General features: G+C 37.3%; 1 non-coding gene across 1 annotated transcript; it reads left to right on the top strand.

The window, feature by feature from the left end:
* Window positions 1-2,210: 2,210 nt before the first annotated feature.
* Window positions 2,211-2,317, top strand: LOC141616631 (small nucleolar RNA R71). Its single transcript, XR_012530965.1, has one exon. It is a non-coding gene; the product is annotated as a small nucleolar RNA R71 (small nucleolar RNA).
* Window positions 2,318-4,940: the final 2,623 nt, after the last annotated feature.

The following is a 4,940-nucleotide window of genomic DNA, read 5'->3' as shown; positions in this document are numbered from 1 at the left end:
ATGACCGACCAATTTGACCACTACACTCAATCAATCTAATTAATCAACTTGTTAAATCGTTTTCCTCTTACGAGGGCACTCTTTCCTTGCATTCGCGTCGAGCATCACTAATCGATTTTCTTAGTTCTTCTCGTTCCGTCAACATGTAAGTCTGAGGGTGTAATAATTCCTCTTTTATTTATTGTATTTTTAATTATTGCATAACAATTGTAAGATTTATGTCGAAAACATCTAATTAAAACCGATTTCTAAAACCGTCTTTAAAACCCCTTTTTTTTTACGGATTTCCAGTAGACAGACGAAGAGAAAGGACGCAGCAACTGCTGCGCCTCTTCGAAGGAGCGCGGCACCTGCTGCGCCTCTTTGAGAGGCCGCCGCATTCTCGCTTCTTTTCTTCTTCCTCGTCCTCTGAAATTCGTTCTTGTTTTGTTTATATTCGTTTGTTCTGTATTTCTTCGCCATGTTAGCATATTATTCACATGTATATTGTATATTTAACATGTTTAATTCATTATCAATCCGACTTAAATCCCAAATAATCCAATATTTGCGGGTTTTCGTCATTAATATTCAATCCGAGTTTTAGAAGTTCAATTTCATCGTATTGAGTTTCTGGAATTTATCGTTGATATATTTGCATCCATATTCATCATTAATCCGTCATATTCATCATGTTTAGTTATTAATTAGTTCGTTTAGTTTTATTAATCATTCATTAACATCGACCCTTCACATAATTAATCCGTCTTTATTTCCGTCTCATTCATGTCTTACTGTTTTTACGACCCATTCATATGTTAAATAATCCATTAATCACTTTCATCCGAGTCAAATAATTTAATCAATCCTTAAAATTAACAATCAACATTAACGGTTTGCAGTTCCGGCTTCACAGCCAGAACTCACCCTTGGAACAGACGCGGCAACTGCTGCGCCTCTTCCAAAGGGCGCGATGTCTGCTTGCTGTTCCAGGTGAATTCTGCCTCGAACTCCTTTTCTGCCTAGACCTAGTTTAATTAGTTTACGTATTAACTAACTAATACTCGTATTATCACCTTCTGATCTGTCGTGTTTTTATTCTTTTAATTCTTTTATTCTTTTATTCCTTTTTTATCAAATCATCCGTTTTAAAGGTATTTTCGACATAAATCACCTAATCCGTTGTAATTATTGTAATTTTCCTTTAATGTAATTTTATAGTTATTGTATTCCTATCATTTGTATGTTTCCACATGTAAATCAACATTAAATCCAACTTCGACATTAATTGTTTGCTAAATTACATGTCAACCGACTTAGTTAAATTCTCACATGTTAGGATTAATTCAATGGATGTTGCATTGCATGCATATAGCCGACGATATATCAAGTACGAATAAACTCCCTAATCATTAGTAGAGGCCGCTATCGAGGCGGGCGGGATTAGGTGTTCGATCAAAAGAGCTTCCTAATACGTACCCTCACCCCTTACTCCAGATCTCCGTGAGCACCCGTGTTCATTGGCATCCACGAGAGTCATTCTAGACATAGAATGCTAAGGGTAACGATTGCTTAGTGTTCATGTCACTACTTTGTGTCTTGACATGACACGAGGTATTCGAACGGTTCCAATTTCCCATAAAAATTGGTGGCGACTCCTTACAAAATGCAAACGCTTGTTGTTTCCGAGCTCCCCTCGTCCCAAGCGCCCCCGTGGGCGGCCCGCTGTCCACAATGAGAGATTTGGATGGAACTTGGTGTTTTCATTGTAGAAATTTGAATAAGGGGTACCACTTTTGTAAGCTTGGAAAGCATTAACTTGTTCGGTTGTTCCCCTACACTCACTTGGGTCATGACCCAAAGTTCCACAATTCTCACATATCCCACTTGGGATTGATGAGGATGCCGTCATGGCATTGACATGATGCTTTGATGATTTTGAGTTTTCCTCAAGTCTAGCCATAGCTTGTTCAAACTTCAAGTTGATTGTGTCAATGTGAGCACTAAGTTGAGCACCCAATTGAGTAACGGAGTCCACTTCATGCTTTCCTCCTCTAGTAGCCTTGCGAGGTCTACTATATTGTGAATTATGGACCGCCATTTCCTCAATCTTGTTCCATGTTTGATTGTCATCAACCTCGGTGAACATTCCATTTGATCCCATATTGAGAATGTTCCTAGAATCTTCATATAAACCATTCCAAAATTGTTGCACTAAAAACCATTCGCTAAGTCCATGGTGAGGACATGAGCGACAAATACCTTTGAACCGCTCCCAAGCTTCATACAAAGATCCTTCATCCCTTTGCTTAAAACCCGTAATTTGAGCTCTTAGCATGTTAGTCTTTTCCGGTGGGTAGAATTTTTTGTAGAAAGCTAGAGCTAACTTCTTCCAAGAATCTATTCCAAGGGTGGCCTTATCAAGGCCCTTCAACCATTGCTTCGCGGTGCCGATTAACGAAAAAGGAAATAAGACCCATCTAATTTGGTCTTGAGTCACGCCCGTTTGAGAGATAGCATCACAATAATCGCAAAAGGTTTCCATATGAGAATGAGGGTCCTCACTAGGCATTCCCCCGAATTGGCTCCTCTCAACTAGTTGGATGAAGGCGGACTTGGCAATAAAATTACCGGTGAGATGTTGCGGTGTAGGAGTACCATTTGGTAGATTCTCCTCGGTGGGTATAGAGTGTGACGAGAATTTAGGCATTGTAGGTGGATTTTGTGGGATATTGTGTAATGGGTTTTCTTCTTCTTCTATTGCGAAAGGATTGACAAACTCACTAGTGGGTTGAACAACTTCACCAACACCTCTCAAATTCCTCCTAACAAGTCTCCTATTATTCGTCAAGGTTCTTTCGATTTCACGGTCAAAAGGTAACAAATCACTTTGTAACCTTCTAGACATGCAAAATATCAAACAACTCAAAAACAATTAGAACAAACCTTGAGGAGTTTTACTTCCCCAAGGTGAAGAAGACACAACTAATAACAATAAAAGAAATCTTAAATCAATTAAACACCGTCCCCGGCAACGGCGCCATTTTTGATCGAGGCCATTTCGTGTTCACAATTAAGTATATGTGGTCGTTGGTCAATGGTCGATACAAAACACAATTTATACTTCACAAACAACTCTACAATTAGTAAAGAGGCAAGTGAAGGTCGGATCCCAAGGGACGGGTATTGAAATGAGAATTCTATTGTAACTAGTAGTGTCTAGGGGTGTCACAAATTGAGTTGGTGTAGAAGGTCACTAAACTAGAATAACAATGAAAATAAACTAGCAAGATGAATGAAATAAGGGGTGTAAACAATTGATTAAAAGCACTAGGGTGTCATGGGGTCATAGGGGAATCATGGGATATGATCATACAAACATGTTCTCAAATTATAAGCAAGCAATTATTGTTGTGATGGATTGAGTTGGGTTATATCTTACAATCCTAGGAAAGTTTGGGTCCCGGAGCCGAATCGATTAGATTGTACAACACCTACAAGTCGACTTAATCTTTCCTACTCAACACATGCATGGTCTAACAAGACTCGAGTTGGGTTATGTCTTACAAGTCTCATTGAAAAGATAGAAGATGATAGTAAATGCAAGGATTCATAGGCTTAGCATTTCATCAAATATAACATGTGCATGTATTAAGATAAAAACAAGCAAGCAAATAAGATATGAAAGCATATTGATTTAAGCATGAATCATTCCCCATGTTGGTTTCCCCTAATCACCCATTAAACCCTAGCTAAGAGACTACTCACTCATTATCATGTTGATCATGCTAGAAAGGTTGTCAATCATACTAACAATATGAAACATGATGAATAAATGAAAGTAATTAACAATAATTAAAAAGGGATTAAGAGATTATACCTACTAATGATTCCAATAATAAAGCAAGAATAATAGAAGTACTTGAATCCTAGATTGAGAGGTTGTCAATCTCCCAATAATAACCCAAATAATCTTCAATTACTGATGACCGGTTTTTGCCGTCACTTCCGGTACCAAAAACTATTTGTAAAGTAACCCAATTTAAGTAGTATAAATCGGGGTCGAACCACAAGGATGGTGGGGTTAGGCTACAAGTCTCTATTTTTTAGTTTTAGTTTAGTCGGATGCAAAACAAGTGAATGATTAATACGCTAACAAACTAGGCTAAAACAATAGGTAAACACACACACACAAAGACGGAAACAAGAGAGGAAAAAGCTAGGGTCTTCGGGTTTGTCTAGGTAAGGAGAGGGAGATGCAAAAGTCTACGAGAATTGGGTCACGGTTTCGGTCAAGGAGTCGAAGCTAGTTTCCTAGTCACCTTAAGCTTACCATAAAACTTTCGTATTATGTCAAACTCATCACATACATGCTATCAAACACTCTTATTCACTCTCATGTAAAGAAATGTTAAGCAAAATTCAAAGAAAGGTAAGAACTTTCATTCACCCATTTCATCGAACACCTTCAATGCAAGTATGTAAAGACTCGATTTTAACCCATATTCAAATGTAAAGAACTCAATATCATCCCTCATGTTTACCCGAACTCCCCCTTTAACCCTAGACTAATTCTACTCAAACATAGTTAACACAAGAAATAAACATACACCAATACTAACCATGCCAAACATGGTTAGCAACAAGATTAAACAAACAATATAAGATGAAATGAAAAACATGTAAACAATTGAAATAGAGTGAAATTAAGATAAGAAATATACCAACTTAAAGTAAAGGAGCAAACTTGGATTGAAAATTGGAGGATGAATGTCTTCTTGTCTTCCAAAATTACAACCCAAAACTAATTGTAAACTAATGAAAAGAGAGAAATTTGAATACTAAGAACAAAAGAAAGATTACAAATTTAATTAGAGGAAAATTAAGAGGATAATAAGATGGGTTTTTCTATCTACCAACTACTCCTACTGTTTTGCTATTTCTCCTGTTTGTCTAATGAA

Source organism: Silene latifolia, chromosome 11 (assembly GCF_048544455.1).
Source record: "Silene latifolia isolate original U9 population chromosome 11, ASM4854445v1, whole genome shotgun sequence".
Classification (NCBI taxonomy): domain Eukaryota; kingdom Viridiplantae; phylum Streptophyta; class Magnoliopsida; order Caryophyllales; family Caryophyllaceae; genus Silene; species Silene latifolia.
This window is presented reverse-complemented; position numbering and strand designations above follow the sequence as displayed.